Source organism: Trichosurus vulpecula, chromosome 4 (genome assembly GCF_011100635.1).
Source record: "Trichosurus vulpecula isolate mTriVul1 chromosome 4, mTriVul1.pri, whole genome shotgun sequence".
Classification (NCBI taxonomy): Eukaryota; Metazoa; Chordata; class Mammalia; order Diprotodontia; family Phalangeridae; genus Trichosurus; species Trichosurus vulpecula.
Window position 1 is genome coordinate 380,109,768 of NC_050576.1, and position 22,096 is coordinate 380,131,863.

The window sequence follows — 22,096 nt, forward strand, 5'->3', positions numbered from 1 at the left end:
TCATGCTATTTTGTAAATTAACTATCCTTTTTCTAACTTGCAAGGTTGTTGTGGGAGCAATCAAGTGAGAAGATGTGCATGAAAGCTTTTCGAAAGTTATAAACAGGAGCCAAGAGGGCAGAGTAAAAGCAGGGACTTGCTTGAGCTATCCCCCAAACACCTGCAAATACCTGTAAAAATGACACTAAACAAATTCTAGAGCTACAGAACCCACAAAATAACAGAGTGAAACAAATCTCCAGCCCAAGAAAAAGTGGAAGGTCAATGGGAAAGGTCTATCGTACCAGGCTGGGAGTGGAACTAAGTACAGCATGAGCTGCACTGGCACAAACTTGGCTGGATTAGGCCTCTGGAGACTGAGGTGGCAGCTGTGGTGGTTTCCAGACTTCTTAACCCACAAACACCAAAGACAACATAGAAGGTCAATGAGAAAACTCCGAGTGAGAGAGGACCATGGTTTGGCCCCAGCCCTGGGGGGGCCAAGGTGTCTGCAGCTGCAGCAGCAGCAGCTACTGTTTCTGGAGCTCCAGGCACACAGACAGTGGGGGGATCAAGTGGCTGATCAGAGGGGGATTGATCTGGGTCACAGTACTGAGTGAGGGTCCTGGGGTGAGGAAGAGTACTGGCCTGGCAGAGCCTGTGGCAGCTGTGGAAAGGGAATCCTCCTCGCAGTTACAAGGCAGAAAAGAGTGCTTGAAGTCATTTGCAGACCAGAGCACAGGCCAGGAGAGGAATAAACACCTCTCTTTTGATCATACCACCTCAGAAGAACCGAAAATTTACAGGTGCCTAGAAGTATCTCTGAAAACATCTGTGCAAAACCCCTGAAGCTTGGGACAGAGCACTCTCCACTCTGTAAGTAGAGTCCTACCTTGACAAAGAGCTCAAAAGACAAGTAATTGGCTGGGAAAATGAATAAATAGTGTAAAAATTAAGACTATAGAATCTTACTTTGGGTGAAAAAGATGATCAAAACATACAACCAGAAGAAGATGAAAAACTCAGAGCCCCTACATCCAAAACCTTTAAGAAAAATAAGAATTGGTCACAGCTGTGGATGAACTCAAAGAGAATTTTGAAAATCAAATAAGAGAAGTAGAGGAGAAATTGAGAAGAGAAATGAGAGTGATGCAAGAAAATGATGAAAAATGAGTCAACAGTTTGATAAAGGAGACCCAAAAAATACTGAAGAAAATAACACCTTAAAATAGAGTAACCCAAATGGCAAAAGAGGTCCAAAAAGTCAATGAGGAGAAGAATGCCTTAAAAAGCAGAACTGGCCAAATGGAAAATGAGGTTCAAAAGTTCAACTGAAGAAAATAATTCCTTAATTGAGAAATCAAGAAATTATAAAACATAACCAAAAGAATGAAAAGATAGAAGACAATGTGACATTGACCTGGAAAATAGAGAGAATTTTAAAACTATTGGACTACCTGAAAGCCATGATCATAAAAAGAGCCTAGCCATCATCTTTCAAGAAATTATCAAGGAAAATTGCCCTGATATTCCAGAACCAGTGGGTAAAATAGAAATGGAAAGAATCCACTAATCACCTCTTGAAAAAGATTCTAAAACAAAAAACTCCTAGGAATATTATAGCCAAATTCTAGAGTTCCCAGGTCGAGGAGAAAATACTGCACAACAGCCAGAAAGAAACAATTCGAGTATTGCGGAAACACAACCGGGATGACACAAGATCTAACAGTTTCTACATTAAGGGATCAAAGGGCTTATAATATGATATTCCAGAGGTCAAAGGAGCTAGGATTAAAACCAAGAATCACTTACCCAGCAAAACTGAGCATAATACTTCAGGGGAAAATGGATATTCAACGAAATAGAGGACTTTCAAGCATTCTTGCTGAAAAGACCAGAGCTGAATAGAAAATTTGACTTTCAAATACAAGAATCAAGAGAACCATGAATAGGTAAACAGGAAAGAGAAATCATAAGGGACTTATTAAAGTTGAACTGTTTACATTCCTACCTGGAAAGTAACTCATGGGGCCTTTCTCAGTATTAGGGTAGATGACAGACAGAGGGCACAAGGTGAGTTAAATATGAAGGGATCATATCTAAAAAATAAAATTAAGGGATAAGAGAGGAATATATTGGGAAAAAGAGAAAGAGATGGAGTGGGGTAAATTACCTCGCATAAAAGAGGCAAGAAAAAGCTGTTATAATGGAGGGGAAGAGGGAGTGGAGAGAAAGGGAATGAGTGAACCTTACTATCGCTGGATTTGGCTTAAGGAGGAAATAACATACACATTTAGTTGGGTACCTTACCCTACAGGAAAGTAGGGAAAAAGGGGATAAAAGGGGAGGGATGATAGAAGGCAGTGTAGATTGCAGGAGGGGGTAGTCAGGGGCAAACACTTTTGAAAAGGGACAGGGTCAAAGGAGAAAATAGGATAAATAGGGGGATGGAATAGAATGGAGGGAAATATAGTTAGTCCTTTACAGCATGACTATTATTAAGGAATTGTTTTGTATAAGTACACATGCATAACCTATATTGAATTGCTTGCTTTTTCAATAAGGGTGGGTGGGGAAGGAAAAAGGGATAGAATTTGGAACTCAGTTTTAAAAACAAATGCTAAAGACAGTTTTCACATGCAACTGGGAAATAATATATACAGGCAATGGTGTATAGAAATCTATCTTGCCCTATAAGAAAGTAAGGGGGAAGGGGATAAGAGGGGGTGATGATAGAAGGGAGGGCAGACCGGGGAAGGGGTAATCAGAATGCATGCCATCTTGGGGTGGGGGGAGGGGAGAGATGGGGAGAAAATTTGGAACTCAAAATCTTGTAGAAATGAATGTTAAAAAGTAAAAACTACATCAATTAATAAAAGGAAAGAAAACTGTAAACAGAAAATTAAATTCAAGGCTTTGCCATTTTCAAAATGTCTAACTATAGGGCCAAAGAGGTTACTGTAAGCAATTTGCCTAAGATAATAGAGCTAGTAAATTATGGGATTTGCAACTAGTTCTCTCTGCAATATTCTTTCCATTATATGATGATAGGTGGTAGAAATCCCTTTTTACCTAGGTACCTGAAGAAGCTAGTTATCTGGTTGATTTGCAAGTTCAGTTGAATGCCAGCTAGCCCAGAGCTACAGGTTTTTTTTTTTCCTTCAAACTATCTTATCCCTTCTCTCCATACTTCTCTTCATTTGGCTCTTTGTAATTGTTTTTACCTTAAGGGTTTTCCCCATTAAAATCTCTAGCTTTAGGTCCCTGATTTAAAATTTCAAGACATATCACTGAGCAATCATTAGTTCCGCCTCTCTGGGCTGTCACCTCAGCACATTCCCCTCACTGACAGCTTCCTAGCTGAGAGCATGGTGATCTAATTCATGCCTCTATTTTGAGGAGGTATGGCATATAGGGTCACCTCAGAATGGGAAGACAACTTGCTTATTCACAAAATATGAACTTAGGAGAACAAGGAAGCCTTGAATTATTTGTTTTGTTGGGTTTTACCTTAACATTTTTAGTTTTCTTTTTTAATTTTCATAATGAAATGAACCTCAGAGATATTTTCCCCAGAAGGTGGTTTAAGTTTTTATTCTAAGACAATAGATTAGAATAGGTATATCCCAGATCAGGTATAAAAGATCCAGATAATTTAATTGAATTTTAACCACAGTTTTCCTTCATCCAAGGTCCCCTGTGAACCCTGACTAGCTTGGAGTTTTACCTACTCTTTTCAGCTACAGAGCTATGATTGATGAGTATGGTGCCATCAGACTCCAGAGAGCAAAAGTACTAACTTTTGCAAAACCCTGGGATCAAAGATAGAGATATAATTGCCTTTGTCTCTCTGTCTCTCTGTCTCTCTGTCTCTCTCTCTCTCTCTCTCTCTCTCTCTCTCTCTGTCTCTCTCTCTGTCTCTCTCTCTCTCTCTCTCATCTGTCTGTCTCTGTCTGTCTGTCTGTCTATCTTTCTATCTATCTTGAAATAGGCATATTTTATCCATGGATAGATAGATCTATCTATCCATATCTATCCATAGATAAACTACTTATTTCTAGATAGATAGATAGATTGATTGATTGATAAATAGTTAGATAGATAGGTAGGTACATAGGAGAAGCAGTGTGGGATGATGGACAGAAAGCTTGTGTTGATGCCCCAAAGACTTGGGTTCAAGTCCTTCATCCTTCATGTACTGGCTGGGTGACCACTGGCAAGTAAGTTTGCCTCTTATTGAATACTCTAGTCAGCTCTCTAGGACTATATATTGCAAAGAAAATGATGGCCTCCTTTATTGAAAAGAGGTTCCTTACTTGCAAGTTTGCTGAATCAACAAAAATCACAAGTCCAGTCCCTAGGTCAAGCCTCACCTACCTAGCTAGGTGGGTCAATAAGCATTTGAGTAATGCCGCTATGTAAAGAAAAAAAAATACAGTCCCTGCCCTTAAGAACCTTAAATGCTAATGGGGAAGAAACTCACAGATATACAGTAGTTTGGATTATAATTATCTAAGACTATTACAACAATTTTATATAATAAGAGGACTGGTTTGGAATGAAAGCCAATGGTCACATGCTTAGCAACTGTTCATTACTAGTTTTGATAGACTTAAAAAATAAATGAAACAAAAGAATCAGACACGCATATAGACATAAATACACCCTGATACACATACACATTTTCCCCTGGAGAGAATGAATCTGAAAAGCTTATTTTTCCTATGTGCCAGCAAACCAAAATAAAAATAATGCAGTCTTCTAGAAGAAATTTGTTTCAGGTTCAATTATTCTAGATTTTAAGCTTTATCCTGAAGCCATTATTTCAGCTTCCAAGTCTTTCCAGAATTGTTGATTTTACAACAAAATTACCAGCTGCATATTTTGCTGAATTTCTAATCTGCAGGCATTACTTACTGGAAAACACTTCACACAGCTGTCTACCCCTAACCTAAATGACTTTCTGATTTCTGAACATAAAAAAAGTCATTGTGTAAATAATAACTTTAGTTCAAGGTCTTTGGCAATGCAAAGTTGTCTGCCAGAATCTACACACTCTGAATAGTTAAGGAAAATAGCTTTGTTATTTTTTGGGGTGGTCTATGATTTGTTCTCTCAAGGAAGGCAGAAGCCAATGAAAGGCTTGAACATAGCATGCACTCAAAATACCTCTGTGCCTTTTATCTAAGTTTTCACCCCCTCAGGCTTTATCATGGTTAGACATTCACTTTCACATTTTTCTCAGTAATGTGTCACCATGACTCTGGCAACACTATACACTCCTTTTTGTAACAAACAAAATACATCAAGACCTTCAGGCAGCAATTAATTGTTATCAGCCTGTGAAAGCTATCAGAAACCCCAAGTCACAACACCCGTAATGGTGAGGCTCAGTGTGAACGACTCTAACTTTTGCCTGCTTCACCTTGGGAGCATCTCTGAGTAATGTTTAATGGAAAGAAGAAAGGACTAAACAATTAAGATATTTGTTCATTTAGGAAGGAGACTAATTGAAAGAGACACCTTGATAAGAGCCAAAGAATCTAATGAGCCATCCATTATGGCTAAAGGGAATAGCTACACTTCTGTCATTTTCCCCCCTTAATAGAAATGTCTTGCTGTTAAACTTGCTGACAAATCTTGCTGGTCAAGAGCCATTTTAGGAAAATGCCTTAGTGGCAGGAAAAGAGAAAAAATAAAAAGGTAAAAAAAAGCTTTTAAGGTGTTTTCCCCCCCTTTTCTGCCATTTGAGAGTCCATTATCAGTCTGTCAGGGTGTGCTGTTTTGGCGTCGTCTGGCTATGAAACTGCACAATACCTCCTATGTGAAAGATGCAAGATGATCCCAGGTTAGACCAGCTCTAATACCTACCATCAAGGGTGACAGGTAGAGCAAACTTTTAGCTAATTCTGGAGGATTTTCAAGTAACCACAACACCGCAGCAGCTGCTTTAGTTACCTAGATATTTGACTTACTTTTATCAGCAACTATTTTGAGATTGACATTGACGACGGTTAAAAGAGCCTCTTAAAATAATGCATTTGTAAGTAGAATTAAACACACACACACACACACACACACACACACACACACACACACATACTCATATGTGATTTGGTCTCCCCTCATTCTCCCCTTTCCCCCTCCCTACCACCATTAAAGCCTTCTTTAACTTAATAAACTGGAATTCCAGCATTCCAAGTATAGGGAACAAGTAACATGAACAAAGGGTCACCAGGAGTTTAGGAAAGTGGAACAAGTACTGAAATTAGAGTCATGGGATCTTAGATCAAATTCCTGCTCTAACAATTTCTGTCTGAGTGACCTTGGCCAAGTCATTTAAATTCTCTGAAACTCAGTTTCCTCATCTGTAAAATAAAGGGTTAGACTGGATGACCTCCAAAGTCCCTTTCTACTCCAAATCTATGATCTTATGAAACTAGAAGGTGTGGAGAAAGACTGGGGAAGGTGAATAGGATGGTCTTCAGAAACCATAGTATAACACATGGAGAGGAGTACATTTGCTCTCTTAAATGCCACAAAAGACAAGTACCTAGTAGCTCTCATGATGAAATTGAAAAGAAAATTCTTATGTGAGTAGGGCCATATCTCAATGTACATTTGAAGATTATCTCACTGAGTTCTGAATAGCATTTTAAACATAAGACAGTTACAGTTATATAGTGCATCTCCTGAGTGCATACAATGGGGCTATTAAGCTATATTACAGACGTCATCTAGAAGTAGGTGGCCCCGTATATTTCTCCTCAGGCTAAAGGGATATCTACTACAATTTTCTATGTATTAAAATAAAGAGGAAAAATATAACTGGTTTCTCTATAGTGCTTTAATTTTTTTTAATGTCAAGCTATTTTGTTTTACTTTAAGGTTTTCAAAGTACTTTTTGCATGATAATTCTATGGTACTACAAGAGTTATTATCCCCATTTTACTGAAGAACAAAACAAGTTAGAAAAATATAGATCTTGACCATAGATCTTATGACCACTGAGTGTCACAGTGGTGATCTGAACCTAGGTCTCCTATATCACACAGTTTCTCCTGAATGGGAATCAATCGGCTAGTCCACAAGAATTTTGCCAAATAGTTACTATGTGCCAGATAATATTCTAAGCGCTGGGAATATAGAGTTCATTATATGAACTTCATTATATTTTCTGTGACTTCACATAATATTTTAACAAAATAATTGAAGAAACTAAAAGTTACTGTCAGCATCTTGAGGCCCTAATTTAGCAAAGGTTCTTAATTTGGAGACTGTGAATTTTTTAATATATTTGGATAACTACATTTCAATATAATCAATTCCTTTATAATCTGTGTATTTTATTTTATGCATTTAACAACATTATTATGATTAGGAGTCCCATGAGATTCTACAGCTTCCCAAAGGTTAAGAACCCCAGCCTTAATGCATTTCTACTCTCTCTCTCTCTCTCTCTCTCTCTCTCTCTCTCTCCTTTTACTAGATGGTGTCAATGCAGTCATATCTTTCTAGCTTTTGCTTTCAAAATTTGAAGAACATGTTGCTTACAAGGTTATCATCAGTGCTAATAAATATATTTATTAAATCAAATGTCATATGCCTAAACTATGGTTCCCCAAATTTATTTACTTATAAATTATATGTATATATTACTATTTACTTGTACATTGGTCAATATAAGCATTAGTCAGTCAATAAGCATTCATTAAGTTTCTACCACGTGCCAGCAGTGTGTTAAGTACTGAAGATACAAAGAATGGCAATGATAATCCCCACTTTCAATCTGAAGGAGAAGACAATATGCAAACAACCATGTACAAACAGACTATATACAGAATAAATAGGAGATTATCAATAAGAGAAAAGCAATAGAATTAAAAAGGATTGGTAATTTGTGTGTGTGTGTGTGTACTAAAATGTGTACACTAACAAAAAATAGACATTTTAAAAAAAGGATAAGATACTTAAGAAAAAAGTTAACATAGAGTCAAAAAGGAGGTCATTTGAGTTTGTCAGGTAGGAAAATAATACGGTCAGATCTCCTCTTTAGGAAAAAAAGGAAGATCACTTTGTTAGCTGTGTGGAGAATGGATTAAATTGGGGAAAACCTTAAAAGAAAGGAGAGCAATTTAGCAGACTATTGTAAATAGTTCAAGCAATAGGTGATAAGGGCCTTACCTTGGTATAGTTTTAGGAAGTAGACAGACAGACACACATATGACAAATTTGGAGTTGGAATTGATGATTTGGCAACTTATTGGATATGTAAAGTGAGACAATGTGAGGAGTCAAAGATGATGCTGAGGCTGTGAGAAACTGAATTATTGGAAGGCTAATGCCCTCAACACTAATTGGCAATATACACCCTGACTCCTCCCTGATGATGACTGTCTCATGCCAATATTATATACTCAGATCTAATGTTACTCTTTATAAAGCTCCGTGTGTCATTTTTGGCTGAACTATCTATCACACACTATCATTCCAAAGAACTTTAATTTGATTTCAAGTTCAGTAACATAATCAAATATCTTTATAAATGTGCAGTATTATAGATCTGTTTTTCTAGTTCCGTTCAAGCCAAAAAATAATTATTACTTGCCTGCTATGCACAATTAAATCACAGACACAGTTCCCTTACTAATACTCATTCTATCGTGTCTAAGGGTCTTTGCCAAGAATGACTAGGTCTCTATCAGTACATCATCCCACCATTTTTTGTCACTCTCTTATAAATTCAAATAATTCAATGATGTTTTCAGCATTGTAACTATGATAAGGATCTTTGGATTATAATTTATCTCAGTGTAGTCTTTTTTTTTACTTCATCATGATTATCTCTAAACTGGATCCCCCCAAATAGTGTATAATATTTTGCAAATTTCAATGTTTCATGTGACTGTTGCTGATTGTATAGTCATTCCAGAGTAAATGATTTGAAGATTTTGGATGACTTAAAAAAAAAGTTCCCAAGAGGTTTCAAAATAAGTTCTAACAAACACACTCACTTTTCTTGTCCTCACTATGGGAAATAAATGTAAAACAAATGGGATCCATTATGGGATATTTTAATATTCCTTTCATGATAAGGAATACTTTATATGTGGTACAATCAACTCCATTATCAGTGAAGTAGCTATCTTAGTATATTAATGCAAATTAACATGTATTGACCTTTCATCCACTTCCAACTCCATAAATGGAGCAATAGAATTTAAAAGTATAAAAAAACATACCTGAGGTATTCTTGCCTGTCCTAATAAATAGAATGATATCCATGAACTCATGCCATGGGACAATAATATCTTCTGTAAGAATTTGGACTTAGAGGATGCCAAAGGAATTGTGGCCCAGGTAGCCAAGAATGATGTAAAGAGAAGTTAGCTCAGCATAACTGGCAATGTTCCTATCTAGAAGTTATGTTCAGAAACACTTCCACACATAGTAAGAGATGTTACAGCTTCAGGAAGGGTGAATCAAATTTGGATATTGCAGTAACTTCTGATGAGGCTTTCTTGTTATTCCCCCTGAGATCAGACTATCGAGTTAGATGGGAAGGAAAAGCACTATTATGGGACACCATTGTTAATCTAGTAGAGAAAAGGAGAGAACCTTTTACAGATTTGAGGAAAAAAAAGGTTTGGTAATAGTATTCATATCTTTACTAATAATAAGGAAATGTAGAATAAATTAATGGTGTGTCTTGATTCCCTTTCCTCCATGTTACTGTTTTAGTCACTCTATCATTTAGTCAATAAAAAAAGAAAAACAAAAACACCTTACCGATATATACTGTGTGCCAGACCCTCTACTAAGCACAACTATGCAAAAAAAGCAGAAGCTAGTCTGATCTCAAGGAGCTAGCAGTCAAAAAAGGACAAAAAGTAACCAACTGTGTATAAGCAAGCCATTTTCAAGATAATTTAGAAACAATCAACAGTGGGGTGGCAAAAGCATGAAGGGGGATCAGGAAAGGCGCGTTGTAGTAGGTAGGATTTTATCTGGGACTTGTGGAAAACAAGGAAGCCAGGAGGCAGAGATGAAGGCAGAGATCATTCCCTGAAGAGCCGGTAAAAATTCCTGAAGTCAGGAGGTGGATTCTTGTGTGAAGAATATCAAGGAGGCCATTGTTACTGGGTTGATTTTATTTACATTGATTATGTCTCAGGTCCTCTGTACTGGGAGGGTGGAAGGTGGAAGAAGACTGGAAACATAAAGGGGCACGTTGAGTGCCAAACAAGATCCTATATTTCATCCTGGAAATGAGAGGAAGCCACTTCCGTTTATTGAGTAGAGTGTGTGTGGGGTTGGGGTGGTGGGGGAAGGCAGAGTGAAGTGATCACACATGAATTTTAGGAAGAACATTTTGGCTGATGAATGGAGGATGATGAAAAGTGGCAAGAGGCTTGTGGCAGCGATTCCAGTCAGCAGGCTATTGCAATAGTCCAGGCTTGAGGTGATGAAAGTCTGCACCAGGGTGGTGGCTGTTTCAGAGGAGAAAAAAAGGTGTATTTTAAATGAGAGATGTTATGCAAGTAAAATCAACACAAGTCTTGGCAACAGATTGGATATAGTGGGTGAGAAAGAGTGAAGAGCAAAGGAAGACATCTAAGTTGTTCATCTGGGTGACTGGAAACAGAAAACTTTGTTATAATGAAAACTGACAGTTTTGTTCCTGACTTATCTTTGAGGACTCTTACCAGGATTCTATCCTCAGTGTGATGACTGCAGTCATATTTTCACCTTTCTTCATGATGTTGCTATTTATATTTTTTTCCTGGGAGCTCATATCTGAAAGATGATCCATGAATACATTTAAAAGTTCATCCCATTTTTTTCTTTGAAATTCTCCACTGATTAGCTGTTATATTCAGGGATTTAAACACTCTCTGTGCTCATGCATAAGTACAAAGTTTTTTTTTTTTTTTTCAAAAACTGGAAAGGATCCCAACATCTGGGAAAGATGGAGGCTATAGTAAGTTATAGTCAGTGCTTGGTTAATTATACTATAGTAAAGATAAGACAATATTGCAAGCATATTTTGAGACAGTAGATAATCCAACTACAGCTTCTAATTGACCCTGGGATGGATTTTGCCTTTCATCTGGCATCAGCAGACTGATCTACCTAATCTCTAATTATATTTGTTTTAGGATAATTGTAAAGAGAGCTTATATTAACTTCCGGTGTATTAATTGATGGTAGGGGAGGTGGTGCAGAAATGTTAAGTGGCAAGGGAAAACTAGTCTGCAATTAAATATATGCCATAGATCATGCACTAAGTGCATGATCTATGTGTGGACAATTAGGAGTAAATTGCACCATGGGAGCATAATCCTTAATAATGAAAGGAAATTAGATATAAATCCACATATAACATCATATTCAAATATCTCTTAAGAATTGGTTATTTCAATAGAGATAAATTATACGAAAATAGTGGTGCCCTACTGACATGCCAGGGTAAAGCAATTTTAAAAATTTAAGATCTAATCTATGGCTGTTTAAATAAGAATATTCTTTTCAATAATTTTAAATTTGTTGTTTCATTCTTCATCAAATTTGTAGTATATAACAAGAATCAATTTTGGAAACATTAGGACCACATTTTTTTAAATTATTAGTCAATACATTGTGGTATTGCTTTCAATCCATTTAATTTGGAATATATGAGGTATTTTGTCAAAGTACCACTAATTAAATGAATTGAGTATACACAAGAATGTTATCTCAAATTGATAAAATCATATAATCAGTGTTGGAAGGGAACTTAGAAATTACATAATCCAAACCCTGCCTTAAGAATGAATCCTCTCCCTGATATCACTCAGTGATCATGCAGCATCTACTTGAAGTCTTCTAGTGATAGGACTCAGTAATTCCAGAGGAAATGTATTCCATTCTTGGAAATCTATAATTATTAGTAAATGTTTACACAAATTGAAGACAAATATGCCTTCCTTTAATTGTCAATCATTAGTCTTAGTTTCACTCTATGAGCCCAAGTAACATAACGATATTTTCTCTTCCTTATAATAACCCTTCAAAAGTGTTGAAATAAGGTGTTAATCACCTCTTCTCATTTCTTTTCACCTGACTACATTCTGTCTTGGGACCTTTCTCTGCTAAGTGTTATTTTCTTTCCTTTTTCAATCTTATCTCCACTATGGAAAATTCAGGGGAATATACTGAAAGAAGTTTAAATATATCTTATGCCAATGTTTCTATGAATGAAGATAACAGGGTCACTTGCTCCAACATGGTAACCAAATATTAAATATGGGTTTCAGATGTCCAGATAGACTTTGTTTTACCCTACTGCACCCACCAAAATTGCATGACCTGTAATGGACTCACAGCAGTCTCAGAACAAACAGAAGATTCTCAAATAGCCCATTAACTCCATCTGGAAAACACCACCACCAATACCACCACCACCACCACCAACAAAAAAAACAATAACTTTGAAACTGCTGGACAACACCTCTGTTTCACCTCGGACAATGTGAATAGTTCATAGCAACAGCATGGTGTATCAGTAAGGCAAGATTCATGACCTCGAGGATGAGCATGAACATGCCTGAATGATTCAGAATTGCAAAGTATAAGAAATTCTCTAGGTAGAAGGCAGAGGAATTATAACATTTACTCTAGAAGATAAAATCCCAAGACCAATAACCCCAATTCGATATAGAAGTAATTATATTCCAAAACGAGTAAGCCTGCCTCAATGTAGCAACAAGGAAATTATAACACAGTATTATAGTGAGGAACCAAGTTATCCTATAACCTTCCCCTCTGCAAGGGTCTTCCTGTAAACAACCACTCATGAATCCTAACTCTCGGCTCAGTGCTCTTGCTGCAGGTCTGTCGACTCTGAGTTCATGCTCCTTCTCCTTGGGCTGAATTTTGCTCCCTGTAGCTCTCTGCAGTTTCTGCTTCTCTTGGGTTCTGGGCCCTCTTTATATACAGTCCTAACTGGCATCTGATGGGCTAGAGCTCAGGTCTCTGATTGGCTGAATTCATTATTGACTATAACTTGGCGCACATACATTGGCTTTGGTCTTAGCAACTCTCCTTAGGGCCCTGAGGGCTTCCTGCCCAAATCAGCTTAGTACCTAGTAAGTGGAGGATTCAGGCCTTCTTACAGCAAAGATATCATCAAGTTTTCCCACCTAGCCCCACCTGAGGCCTATTAAATGGGTGGGGAAGATCTTTGATCACATTTATATTACACATGGGTGGAGTATGAAGTGAGGTGGAGCAGGAAGTGAGACAGAGCTCAGAAAGAGAGAACAGGCAGAGGAACTGACATGAGTGAAAGAGGGAGTGATTTTGCTTGAGGGAGCTGGTTTTTGAGGAGGCCTAACAGAGGGAAGTCTTGGGGATGGCAGTGCTCCCTGCATTGATAATGCATACATATTTCTTGCTTGCTATGATGGCTTTGGCTTTCTGGTGTTGGAATAAATCTTTTGGTTTTGTCTTCCATGAAGAGAGTTTGCTATATTTTGCAATTCAGAACTACGCTAGCGGTTCATAGCAGCCATAGCCGCTGTGGATATCCCATTGGCGCTACACATGGTAATGGAAAAAATGAATTCATATTATGCCTTTCTCTGTATGTGTTATGGGGGGATATTTGTATTCATGAACACTGTTAATGGATAAATAAACATGAATGGGTCTACAGAAACAATGATTATGCAAAAGCCATAGGATCAAATATGCAATGTGAAAGGATCAAAGACATAAACTTCAGTTGAGTTCTTCTTAAACTGTATTCCCACACCTTTTTGAGTGAGTGGGTGTTCAGGTGTTGACAATGTTTTCATTTTGATAAGTGCTGTAGTAATTCCCATGGAATATTGAGCTACTTTAATCTTCAGCTCTTAGATTCTACTCAAATATGCTGCAAATTGGTATGTTCCCCAGGGAGAAGAAAAAATGAGATTCTCTTTCAAAAATTTACTCAGATGTTTAAGGAGAGTAGTAGGAAAAAACTTCTTTGAACTAAAAAGAAAACCTCAAAACCTAGTTAACCAATTTATTACTCGAAAGAAAAAATAAAATTAAATACCTGTGGAATTAATAATTTTTTTTAAAAGGAAAGACTCTTTAAGAATTGAAATAGAAAATCAGGGAAGATGATGTTCTTATTTTATTTTTCTTACACATACCACTATTAGTGGTCAGGGTAGGTGCCCAGCAAGGAGAGACTTGAAGTAGATAAGCCAAATGATCTTCAAAAGAGGCCAATAAAACATGAAATAATAGAAATTAATGGTGACACTATTTTAATATTATATTCTTTTTTCCAATTTATAATTTTCTAGTGCCTAGTGATTCATTTTATTTCAGGTCTGAAAAAAATGATGCTTTCTTATCAAAGAGCTAATAGATGCAAACACAGCAACCCTATGAAAGGAATATTCTCTTTGTCCACATTGTGAAATGTTAGACTTTAGGTCATCAGAACGACATCTTTTATTAGGACTGAATGTAGAAGTGCGAGGTAATACAGGAGTCCCCTCGAGAGAAGCTAGTTATGATTATTCTCTCTGAGAATCAGGCAGTTGTTCGCCTCAAAATACCGTTCAGGTTTAATGTCAACAAGAATTTATTACATCTGCCCCTGCTACTAGAGAAATGCTGCTACTGTTAGGGGTTTCTGCATGTTTTTTGTTATAGACCCAATTTTCTGGGCTTAATTTGTCCTAACAGCCATTTTAGGTTACAAATGGAATCCACCCTCGTTGTATACAAGTTGTCAGTTCAGCTCAAAATTAATTCCACAAAACCTTACATAGCTCTTAAAGTGTATAGTATGGCCTTACATGAGAAAATCTAAAGAAACTTCATTTAAAACATTATTAAGTGGCTCACTTAAAATGACTGGAGCCATGGCATGTTATTTTTCCTTTCCAGCACTAACTGTGCTTATAAAGTCAGAAGTTTGTGGTCTGCTCCATAACTCTGGAGCTACACACAAGCCTTGAGTTTTACTCACAGAGAGAACACCATGAAGTGAGAGGTGATGTGAATATAAAACCTGATTTCTTTTGAATACTTTGACACTCTTTGATTAGGGAAAAAATCCTTATGTCTCATTAATTTTTATTGCAATCTGTGAAATTTAAGCAATAGCACTTGTCCAAAAGCTAATGTTTGAGCCAAGAGAAAACATTCATTTCCAGTCTTTCTTTTAACAGACACCTAAATTTCTCATATAGATTAATTTTGCATACCTTCAAAGTGATTGAGCTCTTGATTTACTCAACTCAATGCAATTAAGGTCTACTTTTCTCATCAGTCAAGCAATAATAATTCTAGTTCATGCTGCTAATTGATAAAACATAATAGCACTTTTCTGTATAGCTGGGCAACATAGTCCAAATCATTGCAAAGAACACAGAAAAGAAAAGAATCAAACAAGCAAGGATACTGCCCTGTATGTGAGAGGCAGTGTGGCAGAGTAGACATGGAGGTGTCCTCAGAGTTTCAAAGACCTTGGACCAAGCCCTACCTCTGACACTTATTGACCGTAGTACCCTGGGCAAGCCACTCAACCTCTCAGTGGCCCTAGGCAACACTATAAAAATATAAGTTGAAAAATAAACGACTATGATTGGTAGAATTCCTTCCCTGAAAGTTCCCCATAGCAATAAAATCACAGTTGTGGTCCAAAGGAAAAAAAAAGAAAATAAGTCCATTAAAGATGCTTCACTTAGTATGGAAACTGAGGAACATCAAAGACAAATATCTCAGCCGCTAGTGTTCTTGTTTAGTCAATTCAGTCATGTCCAGTTCTCTAGGACTCAATTTGGGGTTTTCTTCTCTAGTTCATTTTACAGATGAGGAACTGGGGCAATCAGGTTTAAGTGACTTGTCCAGAGTCACACAACTAACAAATGTCCGAGATTGGATTTGAACTCACTACGATGAGTCTTCCTAATTTCAGGACTGACACCCTATCCACTGTGATACCTAGTTGCCATAACATTGACATAAAGATGTTTAAAAAATAATTTTCCTACATACCATGATGCTTTTGAAATGCTTCTATCGACAAAAAATACTTTGCTTATTTTTCCACGGGTAGCTATCTGGGAATCTATAAAGTGGACCTTCTTACTTTCTTATACTAAATGCTAACTTATTGCTGAACTCAAAAGATGAGAACCACACCCTTATGCCTTGGAGTACATAGCACATTATTTTTGAGATATTTTATACTTGAAGACAGTATGAAAATAAAGGTCTACTAACTGATTTAAAAGTTAAATCAGATGGATTATATGAAATAATGCATATAATTGCAAATGCCTATTAAATAAGCAATATAAGCTAGGATTACTTACTTTGATAGAATTGTGACTTCAGTAGTTTCTTTTCGCTGACTCAGACACAAAAGGACATGCCTTCCCAACCTATGTAATTTTTGTTCCTTTTGGTTTTTATTACATTTTGTTTTTGTAACTCTTCAGCAGCATCTTCCATTTCTCTATTATCTGCTCCACACAACTATCAAACTGATACTTCAAAGGCAAAGCTTTGATCCTGCCCTACAAAGAACATAAAGTGCATCCTCATCCCCTCTAGTCAAGTGCAACCTCTTTTTCTCAGCATTTAAAGCCCTTCACTTTCTTACCATCTTTCCACGCACATATTCTGTGGTAAAACCAAGCTGGACAACTAATGCTTCCTGACGCCATACTCTATCACCTGACCTTTGTGTAGGTACTCACTGATTAGTGTTTAATACATATGCTACCACCAACTTCAAGAAGCTGCTCCTGATATCTCCATTTCTTATTATCCTCATCTCAAAACACATTGCTGTATGTATTTTGTATGTCAACTTTTCTGTGAAAATAGTATATCCTTTAAGGCCAAAGGAAGAATGCAAATAGAATCTATCTATTTTTTGTATTTGTAACTCCAATACCTAGAACCATGACTGGCCCAGAAAAGGCACACATGATAAATATTTGCTTTTTAAAATAATTTTTGATGTATTAAATATACTGAGTTCTCCTTTTTTCCTCTTCTTTCCTTCCTCCATTCCTCCCTCTTCCTCCTCTTCTTCCCTTCAATTGCCCTTTCTTACACCCCAGCTCTCCTTCTCCTTAACTATCTCCTCTCCCTCATCTTCATCTTCTACCTCCTGTTGCCCCTTCTCCTCTTCTTCCTCTTTCTCCCCTCCCTCCATCTCCTCTCCCTTTGACTTAGAAATACTAAAGTGCAACTAGAGTTACTCCTAGACATATCTATTTCAATATACATCTAAGGCACATTCTTTCAAAGGAACATATATATTCTTAATGACATCAACACAAAAAAATGCCATTTGTGCATCTTTCCATTAAACTTCTAGTAACTTTTATTCTAAGGTTGTACAGATCTATTATTCATTCCATCCATATGATTTCAGCAGGAGAACATTGGTGTTCAACATATTGGTTTGCATACTCTGATATAGTTCACATGGTGCTTTTGTGAGGTTCCAATGAGATGACATTAAAAAGCACTTTGTAAACTTAAAGTGCCTAATACATTGCAGTTATTAAGTTATTATGTTTATTATGTCAATGAACTGACTAGCTGATAGGCAGAATTCCATGTAGTCTGAGTGATATATATTTTCATCCACAGTCTTAATTATGTGGAAGATAAAACAAATATTTTTAACTGAATTCTGTTGATTGTTTTATAATGTCTCTGGGTTCAATTAAGTTAATATAGTATGTTTGTGAACAAATATATTAAGAAAACCTCACTGACTGTTGAGAAGACCTCCTTTATTTGGACTCTAGTAACCATTCCAAGATATTATTTGAGCATGTATCACCTTGGTGTCAATACGCTGCAAATGGTTGAATAAAATGTTGTCTATAGCTGGTAATTGTATTTATCATAATTTTTTTTGCAACAGTAGGGGACATTTACATAATGCCTTTAGGTTTTCAAAATGCCATCTATACATTTTCTTTGAGCCTCAAAACAGTTCTATGTAGTGCTAGACATATTATTATCCTGATTTTCCAGAAGATAATCACGGGTTTAGAGGAACACAACAAATAAATAAATTCAGAGAAAAAAAACTAAGGCACCGATAAGTAAATTGCCTTATCCATGGCCACACAGCTACAAAATGCTAGAAGCATGATAGTATTTGATTCTTAGAGCAATACTATTTAGATAAGTATAAGAGGTATCATTACTATGGTTCAGATCAGCAAACTGAGGCTCAAAGAGGCTTAAGTGACTGTCCAGAGGTACACAGTGTCAAGGGTGGTGTTTGAACCCCAATCTTCCTAACTCTAAATCTAGCATTCTGTCCAATATACCAAACCACTTATGGAGATTAACTTCTCTGCTTAGTGTCGATTGTACATAAAAAATGACTTTTAAAGGTCCATAATGGATTACAGACTTTTTAAGGGAAAGGGGCTATACTGCATATTTTTGTAGGAATGATAAGAAAGTTTCCAATAAAATCTTAGACTGATTCCATATCATGGCATGGACTCTGGATTCTTGAAAGCTATTCTAGCAGTACAAGCTCTGGAAAATACTACAAAGCTGGAAACATTCTGCATATGATCCAGCAGCAGACTGTGTCTATCTTCAGAACACAAACTCAACTATATTCAGACAATCTTATCACCAGAAAATTGGCCACCAGGTTATAAATTAGTTTGGCTACAGCAAATCATGACCTTTTTTTTTTCTTTGTCACTCCATATTACATTTGTAATCTCTGTCAGTGGGAGAAGTACTCCTACTGATGAAATCATGCTTATTTTAATGCACTGAAATATAACAAAGAATGCTTCTGAAGCAGGATTAAACTTGTAAATAGCTAGGATAACTAAAATCTAAATCTTTTTAAAGTTAAAAGATCATCAAAATTGTTTTACATTAAAAAATTTGACCTTTATACCTATGTGAGAACTCTTTGTTGAAATAAAATAACACAAAACAAAAAGAAAACCACAGCACTCTAAATAATCTGAATGCTTAAAATGCAAAGTTGTGTGCTATCATTCTCCTTTGAAAGTCATGTTTTTGTACAAGAAATCAATAGTTTTCCATTATATGTTCCACAAATTCTCGTCAATAGCATATATCGAAAGTAGAACCTGTTTTAATTGTTCACTTAGGAGACTAACACATAAAATGTCTAGCAGAATCGTTAACTGAAAGATGAATAAAATATATCCAGTGTGTCCCATTTTATAGTAACTTTCTTAGGGCAGTTGCATGAATAAAATATGATTTCGTGTCTATGTTTCTTTATATGCTATAGACTTACTTCCCCCCTAATTCTGATGACTGGGAAAAATGTTTTCAGAAGTCACATGTGACTTAAGGACAGAGGGACAACTTCATTTGGAATTTTCCACATCTAGTTTTCATGTGTAAAACCTTAAGGACTAAATGGTCTGCTTTGAAAGTTAAGAAATTTTCCTTTTTGTTGTTATTGTTTGCAACTTTAAAAATTTAGGGAAAACCAAGACATCCTCTGATAATAGGAAAGAACATATGACATCGTAGAAGATTCAAGAAGGAGGAGATTTTAAGGACCATTGACTAATAATACAATACAAATAAAAGCATAGTATCAAGAAAAAAAAGTTGTAGTCCTCCTATATTCTACCTTTAGTAGAACATAATTGGAGGATTATGCCAATTCTAGGTATCATAGTTTAGAAAGGCTGTTGCTGCACTAGAAAGTATACTAAAAAAAGTGTTACAGTAGTGATGAATAGGATCAAGACTATGTCATTTGAAAATTTATTGAAGGAACTAGTTATTTTAACTCAAAAGAAAACGTGTGGAAGGAGGAAGACTGAATGTAATCTTCAGTTATTTAAAGGGTTCTACAGTGGAAGGGGAATTACTTTTTTTGTACTTAGTTTAACTAGGACTGATAGTGAGCATTTCAAGGTAGCAGATTGGAGTTCAGTGTACCAAAAAGCTCTCTTAAATAGAGTTGTCAAAAATGCAATGATTTTGGCTTCAGAGATATTGAGTTCCCTGTCCTAAAGGTATTCAATCAGAGGTTGAATTACCACAAGAGAGAAAAGTTGTAGAGCCAATTTATGTTTGATGAAAGGATTGGATTAGATAGCATCTAAAGTCTCTTCTGACTTAAATATTCTTTGATTTTAGGATATTCAAGTCTCTATTCAATCAACCAGTCAACACGTGCTTATTACATTTATTAAACATGGGCTGTGTGTCAAGTACATTGCAAAGTGCTGGGATACTAATATAATGAATGAAGCAATCATCTACTCATAGTGAGGTTACATTCTCAGTGAATACAGGCAAAGTTCAGAACTTCTAGAACCACCCCAATCCCCTTCCCTGTTTTATTTTCCCATTACCCTCCTTGGAACATGTCCCAACTTATTACTGTTCTATAAATTCTAACACTCAAATTTCAACTTAATACTATTAACAATGGTCTGACTAAAGCATAGTGAGACATGTTTTAAATCTTTTTTTTAATAAAATTAATCTTTGTGTACTAAAATTCTACTCCAGGGCATATCATAACATAGAACTGTGTTCCCATAGCCTCTACTAGTAGAGTACAAGGTTTGGCAGTTTCTATCAAAATGGAAAGGCTTAGCGCATGGGGCCAAAGATAATTTTGTCTGTCATCAGACAAAAACTAAGTTCAGAGAAAACTATCATTAGAATGTTGATCATCAGGTGATGATTTTCTTTAGAAACAGCAACTCATGAATACAGTTTATTATGGTAACTATTGGTGGAGGGAGAATCTACGGAAATTAAATGATAGATTCTTGAAACAAAGGAAATATTGCATCTGCTCTTTTTGTTTCAGTGTCACAACATTCAATCAGAATGATCTTTTGCACAAAAATTTCAGGGTGTGTTATTTCAGTGTATAAGAAAGTATTACTGCTCTTAACACTATCAGTTAGGAAAAATTTAGCTGCTCTGATCCATACAGTGACCAATGACAATTTCAAAGGACCCATGATGAAAAATGCTACCTACTTCTAGAGAGAGAATTGATGGACTCTGTATGCAGATTAAAGTATATTTTTCCACTTTTTTGCACAACATGACTAATTTGGAAACATGTTTTGCATGACTTTGTATGCATAGTGGGCATCCTGTTTCTTACCTTCTCAAAGGTTTGAGGAGGTCTTGGAGAGAGGGAGAGAATTTAGAATTGAAACTAAAAATATAAAAATTAATTAATATCCTGATATTTCTTGAATATTTGCTGATGTACATGGTGAGACATGTCAAATAAGAGAATCTATCTAGAAAATAGCAGAGTCTGTATAATTCTAAAATTAGGTTGTTCTAAGTCAGATGATTTTCTTTCAAACAATCCAACATAAACTAGTGTTTCATTGCTCAGTATCTACAAAGGTTTGCTACTTTAAGAGTTCCCAATGACTCAACATTGTTGATTAATGGAGGAAAATGTTGGACACTGTGGAAAAGCTGTTATCAACTATTTGAAAAGTGGTTTATCTGAACCTGTAAAGGAAAGAAACAGAGCAGACTGAGAAGCATCTGAAGTATCTGTCAAGCTGATTGTAGCTTTGGGACTTGCCAAGTGTTTCAATTAAAACTGGGTACCTTGCTGTATTGTGTGTATGTATTTTTGCATTCTGATTTTCTTTAAAATATAAAGTCCTAGTTCCTGATAACCAGAAAGTGGGTTTTTTAATTTAGAATTCAAATTGAAAAATTTTACCTTTTAAAAACTTGGTCTTTTTTGGGAGAGAGAAAGAGAAAGAGAGTGAGAGGGAGGGAGGGAGAGAGGGGAGAGGGAGAGAGAGAGAGAGAGAGAGAGAGAGAGAGAGAGAGAGAGAGAGAGAGAGAGAGAGAGAATGTCATGCATTAGACAAAGAGAGAAAGGTAATAAGCATTTATAAAGCAAGTATCAGGCACTGTGTTCAGCATTTTCTACAAATATTATCTCATCTGATCCTAACAATAACCTTATGAGATAGAAATTGTAATCATCACCATTTTACAGTTGAGGAACGGAGATAAACAAAGGTTAAGAGACTTGTCCAGGGTTACATAACTAGGAAGTGTCTGAGACTGTATT